The sequence below is a fragment of the Oncorhynchus kisutch genome, unplaced genomic scaffold (genome assembly GCF_002021735.2).
Source record: "Oncorhynchus kisutch isolate 150728-3 unplaced genomic scaffold, Okis_V2 scaffold2276, whole genome shotgun sequence".
Taxonomy (NCBI): Eukaryota; Metazoa; Chordata; class Actinopteri; order Salmoniformes; family Salmonidae; genus Oncorhynchus; species Oncorhynchus kisutch.
In genome coordinates this window covers 1-27256 of record NW_022264221.1, presented here as the reverse complement: position 1 = coordinate 27256, position 27256 = coordinate 1, and the positions used below count along the sequence as shown (strand labels likewise).

The following is a 27256-nucleotide window of genomic DNA, read 5'->3' as shown; positions in this document are numbered from 1 at the left end:
TGCATATCCTAAATTCTGGGCCTGAGTAACAGGCAATTTACTTTGGGCACGCTTTTCATCCGGAGGTGAAAATACTGCCCCCTACCCAAGAGAGGTTAACAGCAGGGAGATAGGTATCCTAAGGGGCGGCAGTAGCCTAGTGGTTAGAGCATTGGGCCAATAACCGAATGGTTCCTAGATTGAATCTCCGGAACTGGAAGAAAAATATATATGTTGTTCTGCCTCTGAACAAGGCAGTTAACCCACTGTTCCTAGGGCATCATGGTAAATAAAATGTTGTTTTTAATTAACTGACTTGTCCAGTTAAATAAAGGTTCAATAAAAATCAATTAAAAAACAGCCTGATCCAGGTATCTTTATACTGTATATTACTACAGTGTCACTAACTGATAAATGCCTCAGCAAGTCTTTGAAAAGGAAATGTAGTAAGTACAGGGAATGAATATTTAATGGGTTAACAGACATGAAAAACAGGAACAGCGTCTGGACAGGAGAAACAAAACAGCATCAATGCAGACGCGGAAAATTAACTGGAGGGGGTGACAGATATAGGGTAGATAATCAATGCCGTGATGGCGTCCAGGTGAGTCCGATGAAGCGCTGGGGCACGTAACGATGGGGAGAGGTGTGAGTAATGATGAGCCGCCTGGCATCCTCGAGCGTCAGAGAGGGGGAGCAGGAGCAGACGTGACACAATCATTGGTAAACTCATCAGAAAACATGATATTGGACTTTCCATCAGTCCTGGAAGAAAGAAAATTAATCAGTGCTAAAAGTCTTCATCTTAATCTAATAATTAGTGCTAAAAAAGTATTCATCTTAATCTAATAATTAGTGCAAAAAGTCTTCATCTAAATCTAATAATCAGTGCTAAAAGTCTTCATCTTAATCTAATAATTAGTGCTAAAAGTCTTCATCTTAATCTAATAATTAGTGCTAAAAGTCTTCATCTAAATCTAATAATCAGTGCTAAATAAGTCTTCATCTTAATCGAGCTTATTGCATCTTGGGCAAGAAGTCTTGATAAAACCATGTGTAAGCAGAATCATACTTCAGACACTTCAGATGATACAGTGTCCCATTAGGAAGAATAGGCACCTTCTAAAGTAAACAATCCCAGCTCCTTTCTTGTAATCTAATCATTTTGAACCTGTTGCATTGACATGCAGAACCAGTCCACAGATTGGACACACCTACTCATTCAATGGTTTTTCTTTATTTTTACTATTTTCTACATTGTATAATAATAGTGAAGACATCAACACTATGAAATAACACATATGGAATCATGTAGTAACTAAAAAAGTTTTAAACAAATCAAAATATAATCTATGTTTTAGATTCTTCAAAGTGGCCCCCCTTTGCCTTGATGACAGCTTTGCACACTCTTGGCATTCTCTAAACCAGCTTCACCTCGAAGGCTTTTCCAAAAGTCTTGAAGGAGTTCCCACATATGCTGAGCACATGTTGGTTGCTTTTCCTTCACTATGCGGTCCAACTCATCCCAAACAATGTATATTGGGTTTGAGGTCAGGTGATTGTGGAGGCCAGGTCAACGGATGCAGCACTCAGTCACTTTCCTTCTTGGTAAAACAGCCCTTACACAGCCTGGAGGTGTGTTGGGTCATTGTCCTGTTGAAAAACAAATGATAGTCCCACTAAGTGCAAACCAGATTGGATGGCGTATCACTGCAGAATGCTGTGGTAGCCATGCTGGTTAAGTGTGCCTTGAATTCTAAATAAATCACAGACCGTGTCACCAGCAAAGCACCCCCACACCATTACACCTCCTCCTCCATGCTTCACGGTGGGAACCACACATGCGGAGATCATCAGTTCACCTACTCTGTGTCTCACAACGACACGGCGGTTGGAACCAAAAAACTCACATTTGGACTCATCAGACCAAAGGGCAAATTTTCATCGGTTTAATGACTATTTCTTGTGTTTCTTGGTGCAAGCAAATCTCTTCTTATTATTGGAGTAATTTAGTAGTGGTTTCTTTGCCGTAATTTGACCATGAAGGCCTGATTCATGCAGTCTCCTCTGAACAGTTGATGTTGAGACGTGTCTGTTATTTGAACTCTGTGAAGCATTTATTTGGGCTGCAATCGCTGAGGCTGGTAACTATAATACTGATCCTCTGCAGCAGAGGTAACTCTGGGTTTTCCTTTCCTGTGGCTGTCCTCATGAGAGACAGTTTCATCATAGTGTTTGATGTTTGTTGCGACTGCACTTGATGAAACTTTCAAAGTTCTTGAAATGTTCCACATTGACTGACCTTCATGGCTTAAAGTAATGATGGACTGACATTTCTCTTTGCTTATTTGAGCTGTTCTTGCCATAATGTCGACTTGGTCTTTTACCAAATAAGGCTATATTCTGTGTACCACGCCTGCCTCCTCAAATGAACTTTTAACAAAACAAACCTGTTAATTGAAATGCATTCCAGGTGACTGTCTCCTGAAGATGTTTGAGAGAATGCCAAGAGTGTGCAAAGCTGTCAACAACGTAAGGGTGTCTTCTTAGAATTGTTTGATTTGTTTTACACTTTTTTGGTTACTACATGATTCCATATGTGTTATTTGATAGTAGAAAATAGTTCAAATAAAGAAAACCCTTGAATGAGTAGGCGTGTCCTAACTTTTGACTTGTACTGTCTACTCTTTCTGTCCCAAATGTCCCTTACAGCCTGTTTGAGTTCAGTGAGTTCTGTTCATTTTCACTGGCAGCTTATCTATTTGTCCACAGGAAGCTTATCTTTAACCCAAACAACAGATGGCAGCCTCTAATATGATGAGTCTCAATTCCTCTTTTCCTCATGTGACCTTGTATTCAAAAACACTTCAAAATACTAAGACACCACATTATTAAAGTGCTCTCTGAAAGCCACTAACAACATATTACATTAACAAATCTCTAGTAACACATTATACTCTACATACATTGTTACATCATCACATCTCTAGTAAACCATTATACTCTACATACATTGTTACATCATCACATCTCTAGTAACACATTATACTCTACATATATTGTTATATCATCACATCTCTAGTAACCCATTATACTCTACATACATTGTTACATCATCACATCTCTAGTAACCCATTATACTCTACATACATTGTTACATCATCACATCTCTAGTAACCCATTATACTCTACATACATTGTTACATCATCACATCTCTAGTAACCCATTATACTCTACATACATTGTTAGATCATCACATCTCTAGTACCTCAGTATAATATTCATACAGTATATTCGGTAATAGTACTCTCTCCTTTCATATCTTCACATCATGCAGAATCCCTATATAATGTTAAAACTCAGCTCACAGATTTGGTTGGGGTATTCATTCAGACACACACCTCTTTCACACCAGTGGACAGAACTGGTTGGGGTATTCATTCAGACACACACCTCTTTCAAACCAGTGGACAGAACTGGTTAAGTTATTCATTCATACACACACCTTTTTCAAACCAGTGGACAGAACTGGTTGGGGTATTAATTCAGACACACACCTCTTTCAAACCAGTGGACAGAACTGGTTGAGTTATTCATTCATACACACACCTATTTCAAACCAGTGGACAGAACTGGTTGGGGCATTCATTCATACACACACCTCTTTCAAACCAGTGGACAGAACTGGTTGGGGTATTCATTCATACACACCTATTTCAAACCAGTGGACAGAACTGGTTGGGGTATTCATTCAGACACACACCTCTTTCAAACCAGTGGACAGAACTGGTTTGGGTATTCATTCAGATACACACCTCTTTCAAACCAGTGGACAGAACAGGTTGGGGTATTGATTCAGATACACACCTCTTTCAAACCAGTGGACAGAACTGGTTGGCGTATTCATTCAGATACGCACCTCTTTCAAACCGGTGGACAGAACTGGTTGGGGTATTCATTCATACACACACCTCTTTCAAACCAGTGGCTGGAACTGGTTGGGGTATTCATTCAGACACACACCTCTTTCAAACCAGTGGCTGGAACTGGTTGGGGTATTCATTCAGACACACACCTCTTTCAAACCAGTGGCTGGAACTGGTTGGGGTATTCATTCAGACACACACCTCTTCCACACCGGGGATAGTCCCCTGACAGCTCTCATTCACTCAGTACAAATAATATCTCTTATTATCCCAAATTCAATACTTCAGCTTACCAATTATTTTCCAAATATCGATGTGTTAATATCCACATTTCAATCTCTTAATATCCAAATGTCAATCATCTTAACCTGTCATTTCAACACTCATATCCACATTCACTATTCCCCAACACACCCAGGAATCCCCTCTGGTTACTCCTTATGCATCTTCAACCATTCTCTTGTCGTTACCTTCTTCTGCGGTTCCTCTACAGTCTCTATAGTCTCTTTAGTATCTTTAGTCCCTCAGTATCGATTGTCTCAATAGTCTATATAAACATAAATGCTATAGTCTCTATGGACTCTATAAAATCTGCCATAAATACATATGTACAGTATGTAGTGATGTTTCCAACTAAAGCAGTCAATTAATCAATCAATCAAGAAAAAACACACACACAATGAAGCCCTCTTGTGGACTCACCTTCACAGTGTGATGAGAGAATCTGAACCCAGGTTGACACTGGCAGTGGTAGCTCCCAATGGTGTTGAGGCAACTGGCGTTGCTGCCACAAACCTGAGGTGAATCTTGGCACTCATCGAGGTCTGAAGAGAAAAGGGGAATATATTGAAAAAGCAGTGATTCCCTAACCCCTCCTCCAGTGATTCCCTAACCCCTCCTCCAGTGATTCCCTAACCCCTCCTCCAGTGATTCCCTAACCCCTCCTCCAGTGATTCCCTAACCCCTCCTCCAGTGATTCCCTAACCCCTCCTCCAGTGATTCCCTAACCCCTTCCTCCAGTGATTCCCTAACCCCTCCTCCATGATTCCCTAACCCCTCCTCCAGTGATTCCCTAACCCCTCCTCCAGTGATTCCCTAACCTCTCCTCCAGTGATCCCCTAACCCCTCCTCCAGTGATTCCCTAACCCTTCCTCCAGTGATTCCCTAACCCCTCCTCCAGTGATTCCCTAACCCCTCCTCCAGTGATTCCATAACCCCTCCTCCAGTGATTCCCTAACCCCTCCTCCAGTGATTCCCTAACCTCTCCTCCAGTGATTCCCTAAACTCTCCTCCAGTTATTCCAGAACCTCTCTTTCAGCGACTCCATAACCTCTCCTCCAGTGATTCCCTGACTTCTCCTCTAGTGATTCCCTAATCTCTCCTCCAGTTATTCCATAAACTCTCTTTCAGTGACTCCATAACCTCTCCTCCAGTGATTCCCTGACTTCTCCTCTAGTGATTCCCTAATCTCTCCTCCAGTGATTCCCTAAACTCTCCTCCAGTTATTCCATAATCTCTCTTTCAGTGACTCCATAACTTCTCCCCCAGTGATTCCCTCTCTTCTCCTCCAGTGATTCCCCAATCTCTCCTCCAGTGACACCCTAACCCCTCCTCCAGTGATTCCCTAATCTCTCCTCCAGTGACTCCATTATCTCTCCTCCATTGATTCCATATCTTATCCTCCAGTGACTCCCTAAAAAAATCATCCAGTTCCTCCATACACTCTCCTGCAGTGAATCCTTAACCTCGTCTCCAGTGATTCCCTAACGTCTCCAGTGATTCCCTAGCATCTACTCCAGTAAATCAATAACCTCTCCTCCATTGAATCCCTAACCTCTCCTCCAGTGACTCTCTAACCTTTCCTCCAGTGATTCCCTATCCTCTCCTCCAGTGATTGTCTAACCTCTCCTCCAATGATTCCCTAACCTCTCCTCCAGTGACTCCCTAACCTCTCCTCCAGTAAATCCCTAACCTTTCCTCCAGTAAATCCTTAACCTCTCATCCAGTGACACTCTAACACCTCCTCCAGTGATTCCCTAATCTAACCTCCAGTGACTCCATTAACTCTCCTCCAGTGATTCCATATCTTGTCCTCCAATGACTCCCTAAACTCTCCTCCAGTGACTCCCTACACTCTCCTCCAGTGACTCCCTAACCTCCTCTCCGGTGATTCGCTAACCTTTCCTCCAGTAAATCCCTAACCTCCTCTCCATTGATTCCCTAAACTCTCCTCCAGTGACTCCCAATTCTCTCCTCAAGTGATTCCCTAACCTCTCCTCCAGTGACTCGCTAATCTCCGATCCAGTGATTCCATATCTTATCCTCCAGTGACTCCTTAAACCTTCCTCCAGTGACTCCCTAAACTCTCCTCCAGTGACTCCCTACACTCTCCTCCAGTGACTCCCTAACCTCCTCTCCAGTGACTCTCTAACCTTTCCTCCAGTAAATCCCTAACCTCTCCTCAAGTAAATCCCTAACCTCTCCTCAAGTAAATCCCTAACCTCTACTCCAGTGATTCCCTAACCTCTCCTCCAGTGACTCGCTAATCTCCCCTCCAGTGATTCCATATCCTATCCTCCAGTGACACCTTTAACCTTCCTCCAGTGATTCCCTAAACTCTCCTCCAGTGACTCCCTAACCTCTCCTCCAGTAAATCCCTAACCTCTCCTCCATTGATTCCATACCTACACATAGAAGTATGTCATTATCCACCCCCCTCCATATCTACACATAGAATTATATCATTATCCACCCCCCTCCCCCCTCCATACCTACACATAGAATTATATCATTATCCACCCCCCTCCCCCCTCCATATCTACACATAGAATTATATCATTATCCACCCCCCTCCCCCCTCCATACCTACACATATAAATATATCATTATCCACCCTCCTCCCCCCTCCATACCTACACATAGAATTATACCATTATCCCCCCCTCCATACCTACACATAGAATTATACCATTATCCCCCCCTCCCCACCTACACATAGAAAAATATCATTAAAAACCCCCTCCCCACCTTCACATAGAATAATATCATTATCCACCCCCCCCCCCCACAAAGTAGATAATTATTAACATTCTCGATCAACTCTCAATACTGCACAGATAAGAGGACTCTGAACATGTCGAGGGTTTGTTTCCTCGACATGTAACATTCACACACACACACACACACACACACAAACACTCACACGCACAAAGTACTCACACACACTCTCACACACACTTATACGAAGTGACACGTTGAAAGGAGTCCCAAACGATTAAAGCATGTTTCTCACCTTCACACTTGCTCTCTGTTAGTGTGTACCCAGACTGGCAGTTGCAGACGTAGGACCCTGGGGTGTTCACACAGGATGAGTTGTTGGGGCAATCAGCAGTCTGCTCCTTACACTCATTCACGTCTGCACACAGAGATGGAAAAGATGGAGAGATGGTGAGAGATGGAGCGTGGGAGGGGGAATAGCGGGAATGGAGACAGAAAGAGAGAGAGGGAAAGAGAGCCACACAGAGTGTTTCTTGGTCATCTTAAACAAATCTACTTTGAAACCAAAGTATCCACCTCACACACATGGTTATGGGCTTATAGAATTTAAGAAACAGGTCAAATTTGAAATGTATACAATATCATTATCCCCCTCCCCACCTACACATAGAATAATATCATTATCCCCCCTCCCCACCTACACATAGAATAATATCATTATCCCCCCTCCCCCACCTACACATAGAATAATATAATTATCCCCCCTCCCCACCTACACATAGAATAATATCATTATCTCCCCTCCCCACCTACACATAGAATAATATCATTATCCCCCCTCCCCACCTACACATAGAATAATATAATTATCTCCCCTCCCCACCTACACATAGAATAATATCATTATCCCCCCTCCCCACCTACACATAGAATAATATCATTATCCCCCCTCCCCACCTACACATAGAATAATATCATTATCCCCCCTCCCCACCTACACATAGAATAATATCATTATCCCCCCTCCCCACCTACACATAGAATAATATCATTATCCCCCCTCCCCACCTACACATAGAATAATATCATTATCCCCCCCCACCTACACATAGAATAATATCATTATCCCCCCTCCCCACCTACACATAGAATAATATCATTATCCCCCCTCCCCACCTACACATAGAATAATATCATTATCCACCCCCCTCCCCACCTACACATAGAATAATATCATTATCCACCCCCCTCCCCACCTACACATAGAATAATATCATTATCCCCCCCTCCCCACCTACACATAGAATAATATCATTATCCCCCCTCTCCACCTACACATAGAATAATATCATTATCCCCCCTCTCCACCTACACATAGAATAATATCATTATCCCCCCTCCCCACCTACACATAGAATAATATCATTATCCCTCCTCCCACCTACACATAGAATAATATCATTATCCCCCCTCCCCACCTACACATAGAATAATATCATTATCCCCCCTCCCCACCTACACATAGAATAATATCATTATCCCCCCTCCCCACCTACACATAGAATAATATCATTATCACACCCCCTCCCCACCTACACATAGAATAATATAATTATCCCCCCTCCCCTCCCCACCTACACATAGAATAATATAATTATCCCCCCCTCCCCACCTACACATAGAATAATATCATTATCCCCCTCCCCACCTACACATAGAATAATATCATTATCCCCCCTCCCCACCTACACATAGAATAATATCATTATTCCCCCTCCCCACCTACACATAGAATAATATCATTATCCCCCCTCCCCACCTACACATAGAATAATATCATTATCACCCCTCCCCACCTACACATAGAATAATATCATTATCCCCCCTCCCCACCTACACATAGAATAATATCATTATCACCCCCCTCTCCACCTACACATAGAATAATATCATTATCCCCCCCTCCCCACCTACACATAGAATAATATCATTATCCCCCCTCCCCACCTACACATAGAATAATATCATTATCCCCCCTCCCCACCTACACATAGAATAATATCATTATCCCCCCTCCCCACCTACACATAGAATAATATCATTATCCCCCCTCCCCACCTACACATAGAATAATATCATTATCCCCCCTCCCCACCTACACATAGAATAATATCATTATCCCCCCTCCCCACCTACACATAGAATAATATCATTATCCCCCCTCCCCACCTACACATAGAATAATATCATTATCTCCCCTCCCCACCTACACATAGAATAATATCATTATCCCCCCTCCCCACCTACACATAGAATAATATAATTATCTCCCCTCCCCACCTACACATAGAATAATATCATTATCCCCCCTCCCCACCTACACATAGAATAATATCATTATCCCCCCTCCCCACCTACACATAGAATAATATCATTATCCCCCCTCCCCACCTACACATAGAATAATATCATTATCCCCCCTCCCCACCTACCATAGAATAATATCATTATCCCCCCTCCCCACCTACACATAGAATAATATCATTATCCCCCCCCCCACCTACACATAGAATAATATCATTATCCCCCCTCCCCACCTACACATAGAATAATATCATTATCCCCCCTCCCCACCTACACATAGAATAATATCATTATCCACCCCCCTCCCCACCTACACATAGAATAATATCATTATCCACCCCCCTCCCCACCTACACATAGAATAATATCATTATCCCCCCCTCCCCACCTACACATAGAATAATATCATTATCCCCCCTCTCCACCTACACATAGAATAATATCATTATCCCCCCTCTCCACCTACACATAGAATAATATCATTATCCCCCCTCCCCACCTACACATAGAATAATATCATTATCCCCCCTCCCACCTACACATAGAATAATATCATTATCCCCCCTCCCACCTACACATAGAATAATATCATTATCCCCCCTCCCCACCTACACATAGAATAATATCATTATCCCCCCTCCCCACCTACACATAGAATATATCATTATCACACCCCCTCCCCACCTACACATAGAATAATATCATTATCCCCCCCTCCCCTCCCCACCTACACATAGAATAATATAATTATCCCCCCTCCCCACCTACACATAGAATAATATAATTATCTCCCCCTCCCCACCTACACATAGAATAATATCATTATCCCCTCCTCCCCACCTACACATAGAATAATATCATTATCCCCCCTCCCCACCTACACATAGAATAATATCATTATCCCCCCTCCCCACCTACACATAGAATAATATAATTATCCCCCCTCCCCACCTACACATAGAATAATATCATTATCCCCCCTCCCCACCTACACATAGAATAATATCATTATCTCCCCTCCCCACCTACACATAGAATAATATCATTATCCCCCCCTCCCTACCTACACATAGAATAATATCATTATCTCCCCTCCCCACCTACACATAGAATAATATCATTATCCCCCCTCCCCACCTACACATAGAATAATATCATTATCCCCCCTCCCCACCTACACATAGAATAATATAATTATCCCCCCTCCCCACCTACACATAGAATAATATATTATCCCCCCTCCCCACCCCACCTACACATAGAATAATATAATTATCCCCCCTCCCACCCCACCTACACATAGAATAATATCATTATCTCCCCTCCCCACCTACACATAGAATATTATCATTATCACCCCCTCCCCCACCTACACATAAAATAATATCATTATCCCCCCTCCCCACCTACACATAGAATAATATCATTATCCCCCCTCCCCACCTACACATAGAATAATATCATTATCCCCCCTCCTCCCCACCTACACATAGAATAATATCATTATCCCCCCTCCCCACCTACACATAGAATAATATCATTATCCCCCCTCCTCCCCACCTACACATAGAATAATATCATTATCCACCCCCCTCCCCACCTACACATAGAATAATATCATTATCCCCCCTCCCCACCTACACATAGAATAATATCATTATCCCCCCTCCCCACCTACACATAGAATAATATCATTATCCCCCCCACCTACACATAGAATAATATCATTATCAGCCCCCTCCCCCCTCCCCACCTACACATAGAATAATATCATTATCCCCCCTCCCCACCTACACATAGAATAATATCATTATCCCCCCTCCCCACCTACACATAGAATAATATCATTATCCCCCCCACCTACACATAGAATAATATCATTATCAGCCCCCTCCCCCCTCCCCACCTACACATAGAATAATATCATTATCCCCCCTCCCCACCTACACATAGAATAATATCATTATCAGCCCCCTCCCCCCTCCCCACCTACACATAGAATAATATCATTATCCCCCCTCTCCACCTACACATAGAATAATATCATTATCCCCCCTCTCCACCTACACATAGAATAATATCATTACCCCCCCTCCCCACCTACACATAGAATAATATCATTATCCCCCCTCCCCACCTACACATAGAATAATATCATTATCCCCCCTCCCCACCTACACATAGAATAATATCATTATCCCCCCTCCCCACCTACACATAGAATAATATCATTATCCCCCCTCCCCACCTACACATAGAATAATATCATTATCACACCCCCTCCCCACCTACACATAGAATAATATCATTATCCCCCCTCCCCTCCCCACCTACACATAGAATAATATAATTATCCCCCCCTCCCCACCTACACATAGAATAATATAATTATCCCCCCCTCCCCACCTACACATAGAATAATATCATTATCCCCTCCTCCCCACCTACACATAGAATAATATCATTATCCCCCCTCCCCACCTACACATAGAATAATATCATTATCCCCCCCTCCCCACCTACACATAGAATAATATAATTATCCCCCCTCCCCACCTACACATAGAATAATATCATTATCCCCCCTCCCCACCTACACATAGAATAATATCATTATCTCCCCTCCCCACCTACACATAGAATAATATCATTATCCCCCCCTCCCTACCTACACATAGAATAATATCATTATCTCCCCTCCCCACCTACACATAGAATAATATCATTATCCCCCCTCCCCACCTACACATGGAATAATATCATTATCCCCCCTCCCCACCTACACATAGAATAATATAATTATCCCCCCTCCCCACCTACACATAGAATAATATAATTATCCCCCCTCCCCACCCCACCTACACATAGAATAATATAATTATCCCCCCTCCCCACCCCACCTACACATAGAATAATATCATTATCTCCCCTCCCCACCTACACATAGAATATTATCATTATCACCCCTCCCCCACCTACACATAAAATAATATCATTATCCCCCCTCCCCACCTACACATAGAATAATATCATTATCCCCCCTCCCCACCTACACATAGAATAATATCATTATCCCCCCTCCTCCCCACCTACACATAGAATAATATCATTATCCCCCCTCCCCACCTACACATAGAATAATATCATTATCCCCCCTCCTCCCCACCTACACATAGAATAATATCATTATCCACCCCCCTCCCCACCTACACATAGAATAATATCATTATCCCCCCTCCCCACCTACACATAGAATAATATCATTATCCCCCCTCCCCACCTACACATAGAATAATATCATTATCCCCCCCACCTACACATAGAATAATATCATTATCAGCCCCCTCCCCCCTCCCCACCTACACATAGAATAATATCATTATCCCCCCTCCCCACCTACACATAGAATAATATCATTATCAGCCCCCTCCCCCCTCCCCACCTACACATAGAATAATATCATTATCAGCCCCCTCCCCCCTCCCCACCCACACATAAAATAATATCATTATCCCCCCTCCCCACCTACACATAGAATAATATCATTATCCCCCCTCCCCACCTACACATAGAATAATATCATTATCCCCCCTCCCCACCTACACATAGAATAATATCATTATCCCCCCTCCCCACCTACACATAGAATAATATCATTATCCCCCCTCCCCACCTACACATAGAATAATATCATTATCCCCCCTCCCCACCTACACATAGAATAATATCATTATCCCCCCTCCCCACCTACACATAGAAATAAAAATTCACCCCCCCACCCCACCTACACATAGAATAATATCATTATCCCCCCTCCTCCCCTACACATAGAATAATATCAATATCCACCCCCCTCCCCACCTACACATAGAATAATATCATTATCCCCCCCTCCCCACCTACACATAGAATAATATAATTATCCACCCCCCTCCCCACCTACACATAGAATAATATCATTATCCCCCCTCTCCACCTACACATAGAATAATATCATTATCCCCCCTCTCCACCTACACATAGAATAATATCATTATCCCCCCTCCCCACCTACACATAGAATAATATCATTATCCCTCCTCCCCACCTACACATAGAATAATATCATTATCCCCCCTCCCCACCTACACATAGAATAATATCATTATCCCCCCTCCCCACCTACACATAGAATAATATCATTATCCCCCCTCCCCACCTACACATAGAATAATATCATTATCACACCCCCTCCCCACCTACACATAGAATAATATCATTATCCCCCCTCCCCTCCCCACCTACACATAGAATAATATAATTATCCCCCCCTCCCCACCTACACATAGAATAATATCATTATCCCCCCTCCCCACCTACACATAGAATAATATCATTATCCCCCCTCCCCACCTACACATAGAATAATATCATTATCCCCCCTCCCCACCTACACATAGAATAATATCATTATCCCCCCTCCCCACCTACACATAGAATAATATCATTATCACCCCTCCCCACCTACACATAGAATAATATCATTATCCCCCCTCCCCACCTACACATAGAATAATATCATTATCACCCCCTCTCCACCTACACATAGAATAATATCATTATCCCCCCCTCCCCACCTACACATAGAATAATATCATTATCCCCCCTCCCCACCTACACATAGAATAATATCATTATCCCCCCTCCCCACCTACACATAGAATAATATCATTATCCCCCCTCCCCACCTACACATAGAATAATATCATTATCCCCCCTCCCCACCTACACATAGAATAATATCATTATCCCCCCTCCCCACCTACACATAGAATAATATCATTATCCCCCCTCCCCACCTACACATAGAATAATATCATTATCTCCCCTCCCCACCTACACATAGAATAATATCATTATCCCCCCTCCCCACCTACACATAGAATAATATAATTATCTCCCCTCCCCACCTACACATGGAATAATATCATTATCCCCCCTCCCCACCTACACATAGAATAATATCATTATCCCCCCTCCCCACCTACACATAGAATAATATCATTATCCCCCCTCCCCACCTACACATAGAATAATATCATTATCCCCCCTCCCCACCTACACATAGAATAATATCATTATCCCCCCTCCCCACCTACACATAGAATAATATCATTATCCCCCCCCCCACCTACACATAGAATAATATCATTATCCCCCCTCCCCACCTACACATAGAATAATATCATTATCCCCCCTCCCCACCTACACATAGAATAATATCAATTATCCACCCCCCTCCCCACCTACACATAGAATAATATCATTATCCACCCCCCTCCCCACCTACACATAGAATAATATCATTATCCCCCCTCCCCACCTACACATAGAATAATATCATTATCCCCCCTCTCCACCTACACATAGAATAATATCATTATCCCCCCTCTCCACCTACACATAGAATAATATCATTATCCCCCCTCCCCACCTACACATAGAATAATATCATTATCCCCCCTCCCCACCTACACATAGAATAATATCATTATCCCCCCTCCCCACCTACACATAGAATAATATCATTATCCCCCCTCCCCACCTACACATAGAATAATATCATTATCCCCCCCTCCCCACCTACACATAGAATAATATCATTATCACACCCCCTCCCCACCTACACATAGAATAATATCATTATCCCCCTCCCCTCCCCACCTACACATAGAATAATATAATTATCCCCCCCCTCCCCACCTACACATAGAATAATATAATTATCCCCCCCTCCCCACCTACACATAGAATAATATCATTATCCCCTCCTCCCCACCTACACATAGAATAATATCATTATCCCCCCTCCCCACCTACACATAGAATAATATCATTATCCCCCCTCCCCACCTACACATAGAATAATATAATTATCCCCCCTCCCCACCTACACATAGAATAATATAATTATCCCCCCCTCCCCACCTACACATAGAATAATATATTATCCCCCCTCCCCACCTACACATAGAATAATATCATTATCCTCCTCCCACCTACACATAGAATAATATCATTATCCCCCCTCCCCACCTACACATAGAATAATATCATTATCCCCCCTCCCCACCTACACATAGAATAATATAATTATCCCCCCTCCCCACCTACACATAGAATAATATAATTATCCCCCCTCCCCACCCCACCTACACATAGAATAATATAATTATCCCCCCTCCCCACCCCACCTACACATAGAATAATATCATTATCTCCCCTCCCCACCTACACATAGAATATTATCATTATCACCCCTCCCCCACCTACACATAAAATAATATCATTATCCCCCCTCCCCACCTACACATAGAATAATATCATTATCCCCCTCCCCACCTACACATATAATAATATCATTATCCCCCCTCCTCCCCACCTACACATAGAATAATATCATTATCCCCCCTCCCCACCTACACATAGAATAATATCATTATCCCCCCTCCTCCCCACCTACACATAGAATAATATCATTATCCACCCCCCTCCCCACCTACACATAGAATAATATCATTATCCCCCCTCCCCACCTACACATAGAATAATATCATTATCCCCCCTCCCCACCTACACATAGAATAATATCATTATCCCCCCCACCTACACATTGAATAATATCATTATCAGCCCCCTCCCCCCTCCCCACCTACACATAGAATAATATCATTATCCCCCCTCCCCACCTACACATAGAATAATATCATTATCAGCCCCCTCCCCCCTCCCCACCTACACATAGAATAATATCATTATCAGCCCCCTCCCCCCTCCCCACCTACACATAGAATAATATCATTATCCCCCCTCCCCACCTACACATAGAATAATATCATTATCCCCCCTCCCCACCTACACATAGAATAATATCATTATCCCCCCTCCCCACCTACACATAGAATAATATCATTATCCCCCCTCCCCACCTACACATAGAATAATATCATTATCCCCCCTCCCCACCTACACATAGAATAATATCATTATCCCCCTCCCCACCTACACATAGAATAATATCATTATCCCCCCTCCCCACCTACACATAGAATAATATCATTATCCCCCCTCCCCACCTACACATAGAAATAAAAAATTCACCCCCCACCCCACCTACACATAGAATAATATCATTATCCCCCCTCCTCCCCTACACATAGAATAATATCAATATCCACCCCCCTCCCCACCTACACATAGAATAATATCATTATCCCCCCTCCCCACCTACACATAGAATAATATAATTATCCACCCCCCTCCCCACCTACACATAGAATAATATCATTATCCCCCCTCCCCACCTGCACATAGAATAATATAATTATCCACCCCCCTCCCCACCTACACATAGAATAATATCATTACACTCCTCCCCACCTACACATAGAATAATATCATTATCCTCCCCACCTACACATAGAATAATATCATTATCCTCCCCACCTACACATAAAATAATATCATTTTCCACCCCCTCCCCCACCTACACATAGAGTAATATCATTATCCTCCCCACCTACACATAAAATAATATCATTTTCCACCCCCTCCCCCACCTACACATAGAATAATATCATTATCCCCCCCTCCCCACCTACACATAGAATAATATCATTATCACCCCACCCCACCTACACATATAACAATATCATTATCCCCCCTCCCCACCTACACATAGAATAATATCATTATCCCCCCTCCCACCTACACATAGAATAATATCATTATCACCCCACCCCACCCCACCTACACATAGAATAATATCATTATCCCCCCTCCCCACCTACACATAGAACAATATCATTATCACCCCTCCCCACCTACACATAGAATAATATCATTATCACCCCTCCCCACCTACACATAGAATAATATCATTATCACCCCTCCCCACCTACACATAGAATAATATCATTATCCCCCCTCCCCACCTACACACAGAATAATATCATTATCACCCCTCCCCACCTACACATAGAATAATATCATTACCACCCCCTCCCCACCTACACATAGAATAATATCATTATCCCCCCTCCCCACCTACACATAGAACAATATCATTATCCCCCCTCCCCACCTACACATAGAATAATATAATTATCACCCCACCCCACCTACACATAGAATAATATAATTATCCCCCCCCACCTACACATAGAATAATATCATTATCCCCCCTCCCCACCTACACATAGAATAATATCAATATCACCCCTCCCCACCTTCACATAGAGTAATATAATTATCCACCCCTCCCCACCTTCACATAGAGTAATTTCGTTATCACCCCCCTCCATACCTCCTCATATAATTATTTGATTATCCAACCCCCTCCCCACCTACACATAAAATAATATCATTATCCACGCCCCTGCCCACCTACACATAGAATAATATCATAATAATATCATAATCCACCCCCCTCCCCACCAACACATATACAGTGCCTTGCGAAATTATTCGGCCCCCTTGAACTTTGCGACCTTTTGCCACATTTCAGGCTTCAAACATAAAGATATAAAACTGTATTTTTTTTGTGAAGAATCAACAACTAGTGGGACACAATCATGAAGTGGAACAACATTTATTGGATATTTCAAACTTTTTTAACAAATCAAAAACTGAAAAATTGGGCGTGCAAAATTATTCAGCCCCCTTAAGTTAATACTTTGTAGCGCCACCTTTTGCTGCGATTACAGATGTAAGTTGCTTGGGGTATGTCTCTATCAGTTTTGCACATCGAGAGACTGACATTTTTTCCCATTCCTCCTTGCAAAACAGCTCGAGCTCAGTGAGGTTGGATGGAGAGCATTTGTGAACAGCAGTTTTCAGTTCTTTCCACAGATTCTCGATTGGATTCAGGTCTGGACTTTGACTTGGACATTCTAACACCTGGATATGTTTATTTTTGAACCATTCCATTGTAGATTTTGCTTTATGTTTTGGATCATTGTCTTGTTGGAAGACAAACGTCCGTCCCAGTCTCAGGTCGTTTGCAGACTCCATCAGGTTCTCTTCCAGAATGGTCCTGTATTTGGCTCCATCCATCTTCCCATCAATTTTAACCATCTTCCCTGTCCCTGCTGAAGAAAAGCAGGCCCAAACCATGATGCTGCCACCACCATGTTTGACAGTGGGGATGGTAGTTCAGGGTGATGAGCTGTGTTGCTTTTACGCCAAACATAACATTTTGCATTGTTGCCAAAAAGTTCAATTTTGGTTTCATCTGACCAGAGCACCTTCTTCCACATGTTTGGTGTGTCTCCCAGGTGGCTTGTGGCAAACTTTAAACAACACTTTTTATGGATATCTTTAAGAAATGGCTTTCTTCTTGCCACTCTTCCATGAAGGCCAGATTTGTGCAATATACGACTGATTGTTGTCCTAGGGACAGAGTCTCCCACCTCAGCTGTAGATCTCTGCAGTTCATCCAGAGTGATCATGGGCCTCTTGGCTGCATCTCTGATCAGTCTTCTCCTTGTATGAGCTGAAAGTTTAGAGGGACGGCCAGGTCTTGGTAGATTTGCAGTGGTCTGATACTCCTTCCATTTCAATATCATCGGTGGCACAGTGCTCCTTGGGATGTTTAAAGCTTGGGAAATCTTTTTGTATCCAAATCCGGCTTTAAACTTCTTCACAACAGTATCTCGGACCTGCCTGGTGTGTTCCTTGTTCTTCATGATGCTCTCTGCGCTTTTAACGGACCTCTGAGACTATCACAGTGCAGGTGCATTTATACGGAGACTTGATTACACACAGGTGGATTGTATTTATCATCATTAGTCATTTAGGTCAACATTGGATCATTCAGAGATCCTCACTGAACTTTTGGAGAGAGTTTGCTGCACTGAAAGTAAAGGGGCTGAATAATTTTGCACGCCCAATTTTTCTGTTTTTGATTTGTTAAAAAAGTTTGAAATATCCAATAAATGTCGTTCCACTTCATGATTGTGTCCCACTTGTTGTTGATTCTTCACAAAAAAATACAGTTTTATATCTTTATGTTTGAAGCCTGAAATGTGGCAAAAGGTCGCAAAGTTCAAGCGGGCCGAATACTTTCGCAAGGCACTGTAATAATATCATTATCCATCCCCCTACCTACCTTTAGCCGCACCCTCATACTACTCCTTCTCTGTTCTGCGGGTGATGTGGAGGTAAACCCAGGCCCTGCATGTCCCCAGACACCCTCATTTGTTGACTTCTGTGATCGAAAATGCCTTGGTTTCATGCATGTCAACATCAGAAGCCTCCTCCCTAAGTTTGTTTTACTCACTGCTTTAGCACACTCTGCGAACCCTGATGTCCTTGCTGTGTCTGAATCCTGACTCAGGAAGGCCACCAAAAATTCAGAGATTTCCATACCCAACTATAACATCTTCCGTCAAGATAGAACTGCCAAAGGGGGAGGAGTTGCAGTTTACTGCAGAGATAGCCTGCAAAGTAATGTCATACTTTCCAGGTCCATACCCAAACAGTTCGAACTACTAATTTTGAAAATGACTCTCTCCAGAAATAAGTCTCTCACGGTTGCCGCCTGCTACCGACCCCCCTCAGCTCCCAGCTGTGCCCTGGACACCATTTGTGAATTGATCGCCCCCCATCTAGCTTCAGAGTTTGTTCTGTTAGGTGACCTAAACTGGGATATGCTTAACACCCCGGCAGTCCTACAATCTAAGCTAGATGCCCTCAATCTCACACAAATCATCAAGGAACCCACCAGGTACAACCCTAATTCTGTAAACAAGGGCACCCTCATAGACGTCATCCTGACCAACTGGCCCTCCAAATACACCTCCGCTGTCTTCAACCAGGATCTCAGCGATCACTGCCTCATTGCCTGTATCCGCTACGGAGCCGCAGTCAAACGACCACCCCTCATCACTGTCAAACGCTCCCTAAAACACTTCTGTGAGCAGGCCTTTCTAATCGACCTGGCCCGGGTATCCTGGAAGGACATTGACCTCATCCCGTCAGTTGAGGATGCCTGGTCATTCTTTAAAAGTAACTTCCTCACCATTTTAGATAAGCATGCTCCGTTCAAAAAATGCAGAACTAAGAACAGATACAGCCCTTGGTTCACTCCAGACCTGACTGCCCTCGACCAGCACAAAAACATCCTGTGGTGGACTGCAATAGCATCGAATAGTCCCCGCGATATGCAACTGTTCAGGGAAGTCAGGAACCAATACACGCAGGAAAGCTAAGGCCAGCTTCTTCAGGCAGAAGTTTGCATCCTGTAGCTCCAACTCCAAAAAGTTCTGGGACACTGTGAAGTCCATGGAGAACAAGAGCACCTCCTCCCAGCTACCCACTGCACTGAGGCTAGGTAACACGGTCACCACCGATAAATCCATGATTATCGAAAACTTCAACAAGCATTTCTCAACGGCTGGCGTTGCCTTCCGCCTGGCTACTCCAACCTCGGCCAACAGCTCCGCCCCCCCCCCACAGCTACTCGCCCAAGCCTCTCCAGGTTCTCCTTTACCCAAATCCAGATATCAGATGTTCTGAAAGAGCTGCAAAACCTGGACCCGTACAAATCAGCTGGGCTTGACAATCTGGACCCTTTATTCCTGAAACTATCCGCCGCCATTGTCGCAACCCCTATTACCAGCCTGTTCAACCTCTCTTTCATATCGTCTGAGATCCCCAAGGATTGGAAAGCTGCCGCAGTCATCCCCCTCTTCAAAGGGGGAGACACCCTGGACCCAAACTGTTACAGACCTATATCCATCCTGCCCTGCCTATCTAAGGTCTTCGAAAGCCAAGTCAACAAACAGGTCACTGACCATCTCGAATCCCACCGTACCTTCTCCGCTGTGCAATCTGGTTTCCGAGCCGGTCACGGGTGCACCTCAGCCACACTCAAGGTACTAAACGATATCATAACCGCCATCGATAAAAGACAGTACTGTGCAGCCGTCTTCATCGACCTTGCCAAGGCTTTCGACTCTGTCAATCACCATATTCTTATCGGCAGACTCAGTAGCCTCGGTTTTTCGGATAACTGTCTGCCCGTCCTTGGACACTGTGCTATCTAACCTCCAAACGAGCTTCAATGCCATACAACACTCCTTCCGTGGCCTCCAACTGCTCTTAAACGCTAGTAAAACCAAATGCATGCTTTTCAACCGATCGCTGCCTGCACCCGCATGCCCGACTAGCATCACCACCCTGGATGGTTCCGACCTTGAATATGTGGACATCTATAAGTACCTAGGTGTCTGGCTAGACTGTAAACTCTCCTTCCAGACTCATATCAAACATCTCCAATCGAAAATCAAATCAAGAGTCGGCTTTCTATTCCGCAACAAAGCCTCCTTCACTCACGCCGCCAAGCTTACCCTAGTAAAACTGATCCTCGACTTTGACGACGTCATCTACAAAATTGCTTCCAACACTCTACTCAGCAAACTGGATGCAGTTTATCACAGTGCCATCCGTTTTGTCACTAAAGCACCTTATACCACCCACCACTGCGACTTGTATGCTCTAGTCGGCTGGCCCTCGCTACATATTCGTCGCCAGACCCACTGGCTCCAGGTCATCTACAAGTCCATGCTAGGTCCTGAGCTGCCAGAGTATTCCGTCTGTCCTGAGATGCCAGAGTCTCCCGTCTGTCCTGAGCCACCAGAGTCTCCCGTCTGTCCTGAGCCACCAGAGTCTCCCGTCTGTCCTGAGCCGCCAGAGTCTCCTGTCTGTCCTGAGCCGCCAGAGTTTCCCATCAGTCCTGAGCCGCCAGAGTCACCCGTCTGTCCTGAGCCGACCAGAGCCACCAGTCTGTCCTTAGCCGCCAGAGCCGCCAGTCTGTCCTGAGTCGCCAGAGCCGCCAGTCAGCCAGGAACCACCAGAGCCGTCGGTCAGCCAGGAGCTGCCAGAGCCACCGGTCAGCCAGGAGCCGCCAGGGCCGCCAGAAGCTGCCAGAGCCGCCGGTCAGCCAGGAGCCGCCAGAGCCACCATTCAGCCAGGAGCCGCCAGAGCCGCCAGCCAGCCAGGAGCTTCCAGAGCCATCACCCAGCCAGGAGCTGCCAGAGCCGTCAGCCAGCCAGGAGCAGCCAGAGCCATCAGCCAGCCAGGAGCTGCCAGAGCCGTCAGTCAGCCAGGAGCTTCCAGAGCCATCACCCAGCCAGGAGCTGCCAGAGCCGTCAGCCAGCCAGGAGCAGCCAGAGCCGTCAGCCAGCCAGGAGCTGCCAGAGCCGTCAGTCAGCCAGGAGCTGCCAGAGCCGTCAGTCAGCCAGGAGCTGCCAAAGCTGTCAGTCAGCCAGGAGCCGTCGGAGTCTCCCGCCTGTCCGGCACTGCCGGAATCTCCTGTCCATTCGGGACCCATAGCTAGGGTCCCCAGTCGGAGGTCGGCGGCGAGGGTCGCCACTCGTAAGAGGCCACGGGGGCGGTTGAGGAGGCGGACAAAAACTGTGGTGAAGGGCGTGAGTTGGGATGGGCAGTCTATGTTTGTTTTTCTATGTTGGTTTTTGTGTTCGGCCTAGTATGGTTCTCAATCAGAGGCAGGTGTCGTTAGTTGTCTCTGATTGAGAATTATACTTAGGTAGCCTGGGTTTCACTTTTTTGTTTGTGGGTGTTTGTTTCCTTGTGAGTGTTTGGGCCACACGGTGCTGTTTCGGTTTTGTAGATTTCACGTTTATTATTTTTGTTCCAGCGTTCAGTTGTGTGGTTTTGAATAAATCAATATGGACACTTATCACGCAGCATTTTGGTCCGATCCTTACTCCGCCTCAGACGAAGAGGAGGAAAGTTGTTACACACACTTGAATACTCACCCTTACACTCCCCAGTGAGAGCAGTATAGTTGACAGGCGTTGTGGATCTGAACCCAGGTTGACACTGGCAGAGGTAGCTCCCGATGGTGTTGAGGCAAGTGGCGTTGCTGCCACAAACCTGTGGTGTCTTCTGGCACTCATTGAGATCTGAAGAGATAAGGACATATGGTGATAGAGCTGTGACTCACTAAACTCTCATCCAGTGATTCCCTAACCCCTCCTCCAGTGATTCCCTAATCTCTCCTCCAGTGATTCCCTAACCTCTCCTCCAGTGATTCCCTAACCTCTCCTCCAGTGATTCCCTAATCTCTCCTCCAGTGATTCCTAACCTCTCCTCCAGTGATTCCCTAATCTCTCCTCCAGTGATTCCCTAATCTCTCCTCCAGTGATTCCCTAACCTCTCCTCCAGTGATTCCCTAACCTCTCCTCCAGTGATTCCCTAACCTCTCCTCCAGTGATTCCCTAACCTCTCCTCCAGTGATTCCCTAACCTCTCCTCCAGTGATTCCCTAACCTCTCCTCCAGTGACTCAAGACAGTCCATGTATTTTATGTATTTCAGAACTAAAGCAGCTGAAATAAGGAATGAGAGGCTTTATGATCAGGTTACCATTTGGATCAGCTGTGGTGATGTGGTACATCAAAGCAGGGGACTGTCTGGGGGTTCAAGGGGAGAGGTTGGGGAATCACTGCTCCACAAATATGGCACAGAACAGAGAAGATAAGATTGCAAAAACAAGCTAAACTGAGACCCGAGCCTCACATACGCTGTTGCTGTTTCTGATACATAAATACATAAAATCACAATGACACAATTTTTAGAGAATAATATCATTATCCACCCCTCCACACCTACACATAGAATAATATAATTATCCACCCCCCTCCCACCTACACATAGAATGATATCATTATCCACCCCCCTCCCCACCTACACATAGAATTATACCATTGTCCACCCCCCTCTACTAACAGCTAGCTTGTTTAGCCCCGGTCTGTAACTGCTAGCTGTTTAGCCCGGCCCTACTAACTGTTAGCTTGTTAGCACAGGCCTGCTAACTGTCTGAATCGCCGTGTCCCCAGCTAGCCCAACCACTCACCGGACCCATACGATTCCGTAACACCCAATGTGATACGGAATCGCTATTATTTTTTCATTTTTAGAACACATTCAAAAACCTCCAGAAGCTAACCAGCTAGTCATTGTTAGCCACTGCTAGCGGCTTTTACCATTTTTTATTTTTTTTTTGCCTGGATAACTGTCTCTCCACAACAACGCTGGATTCCTGCCGTAATCCCTGGACCACTACTTCTGATCTTCACAGCTAGCTTGCACCCAGTACCGAAGCTATCCCTGAGGCCCACTTCCCGGCCTACTCAGCTGTACACCCGAGCCACACACGAGCCACCGGACCCTTGCTGTAAACTTGGCTACATAGCTGATGCCTGCTGGACATTGTGATCACTTGGCTACATAGCTGATGCCTGCTGGACTGTCCATTAATCACGGTACTCCATTCTGTTTGTTTATGTTTTTATCTGTCGGCCCCAGCCGCACTCTGTGTGTAGTTAATCCGACCCTCTCTGCCGAGTCAACGCCATTTTACCTGCTGTTGTTGTGCTAGCTGATTAGCTGTTTTTGTCTAACCTGGTGTTTTAGCTAGCTCTCCCAATCTACACCTGCGATTACTTTATGCCTCGCTGTATGTCTCTCTCAAATGTCAATATGCCTTGTATACTGTTGTTCAGGTTAGTATCATTGTTTTAGTTTACAATGGAGCCCCTAGTTCCACTCTTCATACCTCTGATACCTCCTTTGTCCCACCTCCCACACATGCAGTGACCTCACCCATTACAACCAGCATGTCCAGAGATACAACCTCTCTTATCATCACTCAGTGCCTGGCTTACCTCCGCTGCACCCCGCACCCCACCATAGCCCTGTCGCGCATTATGCTCTGAATATATTCTACTATGCCCAGAAATCTGCTCCTTTTATTCTTTGTCCCCAACGCTTTAGGCGACCTGTTTTTGATAGCCTTTAGCCGCACCCTCATACTACTCCCTCTGATGTGGAGGTAAACCCAGGCCCTGCATGTCCCCAGGCAACCCTCATTCGTTGACTTATGTGATCGAAAAGCCTTGGTTTCATTGCATGTCAACATCAGAAGCCTTCTCCCTAAGTTGTTTTACTCACTGCTTTAGCACACTCTGCGAACCCTGATGTTCCTTGCCGTTGCCTGAATCCTGGCTCAGGAAGGCCACCAAAAATTCTGAGATTTCCATACCCAACTATACATTTTCCGTCAAAGTAGAACTGCCAAAGGGGGAGGAGTTGCAGTCTACTGCAGAGATAGCCTGCAAAGTAATGTCAAACTTTCCAGGTCCATACCCAAACAGTTCGAACTACTAATTAAAAAAATTACTCTCTCCAGAAATAAGTCTCTCACTGTTGCTGCCTGCTACCGACCCCCCTCAGCTCCCAGCTGTGCCCTGGACACCATTTGTGAATTGATCGCCCCCCATCTAGCTTCAGAGTTTGTTCTGTTAGGTGACCTAAACTGGGATATGCTTAACACCCCGGCAGTCCTACAATCTAAGCTAGATGCCCTCAATCTCACACAAATCATCAAGGAAACCCACCAGGTACAACCCTAATTCTGTAAACAAGGGCACCCTCATAGACGTCATCCTGACCAACTGGCCCTCCAAATACACCTCCGCTGTCTTCAACCAGGATCTCAGCGATCACTGCCTCATTGCCTGTATCCGCTACGGATCCGCAGTCAAACGACCACCCCTCATCACTGTCAAACGCTCCCTAAAACACTTCTGCGAGCAGGCCTTTCTAATCGACCTGGCCAGGGTATCCTGGAAGGATATTGACCTCATCCCGTCAGTTGGAGGATGCCGGGTCATTCTTTAAAAGTAACTTCCCCACCATTTTAGATAAGCATGCTCTGTTCAAAAAATGCAGAACTAAGAACAGATACAGCCCTTGGTTCACTCCAGACCTGACTGCCCTTGACCAGCACAAAAACATCCTGTGGCGGGACTGCAATAGCATCGAATCAGTTTCCCGCAATATGCAAACTGTTCAGGGAAGTCAGGAACCAATACAAGCAGTCAGTCAGGAAAGCCAAGGCCAGCTTCTTCAGGCAGAAATTTGCATCCTGTAGCTCTAACTCCAAAAAGTTCTGAGACACTGTAAAGTCCATGGACAACAAGAGCACCTCCTCCCAGCTGCCCACTGCACTGAGGCTAGGTAACACGGTCACCACCGATAAATCCATGATTATCGAAAACTTCAACAAGCATTTCTCAATGGATGGCCATGCCTTCCTCCTGGCTACTCCAACCTCGGCCAACAGCTCCGCCTCCCCCGCAGCTACTCGCCTAAGCCTCTCCAGGTTCTCCTTTACCCAATTCAGATAGCAGATGTTCTGAAAGAGCTGCAAAACCTGGACCCGTACAAATCAGCTGGGCTTGACAATCTGGACCCTCTATTTCTGAAACTATCCACCGCCATTGTCGCAACCCCTATTACCAGCCTGTTCAACCTCTCTTTCATATCATCTGAGATCCCCAAGGATTGGAAAGCTGCCGCAGTCATCCCCCTCTTCAAAGGGGGAGACACCCTGGACCCAAACTGTTACAGACCTATATCCATCCTGCCCTGCCTATCTAAGGTCTTCGAAAGCCAAGTCAACAAACAGGTCATTGACCATCTCGAATCCCACCGTACCTTCTCCGCTGTGCAATCTGGTTTCCGAGCCGGTCACGGGTGCACCTCAGCCACGCTCAAGGTACTAAACAATATCATAACCGCCATCGATAAAGACAGTACTGTGCAGCCGTCTTCATCGACCTTGCCAAGGCTTTCGACTCTGTCAATCACCATATTCTTATCGGCAGACTCCGTAGCCTCGGTTTTTTCTAATGACTGCCTTGCCTGGTTCACACAACTACTTTGCAGACAGAGTTCAGTGTGTCAAATTGGGGGCATGTTGTCCGGTCCTCTGGCATCTCTATGGGGGCCACATATTATTCTATGTGTAGGTGGGGAGGGGGGTGGATAATAATATTATTCTATTGTAGGTGGGGAGGGGTGGATAATGATATTATTCTATGTGTAGGTGGAGAGGGTTGGATAATGATATTATTCTATGTG

The 27256-nt window shown here is 44.9% G+C and overlaps 1 long non-coding RNA gene across 1 annotated transcript; it reads right to left on the bottom strand.

Moving 5' to 3' along the window:
• Positions 1 to 23291, bottom strand: LOC116369662 (uncharacterized). The gene is made up of 4 exons (XR_004208642.1): positions 23088 to 23291; positions 7199 to 7321; positions 4609 to 4730; positions 1 to 744 (listed from the first exon to the last, which is right to left on the bottom strand). It is a non-coding gene; the product is annotated as an uncharacterized LOC116369662 (long non-coding RNA).
• Between the last annotated feature and the right edge of the window lie 3965 nt (positions 23292 to 27256).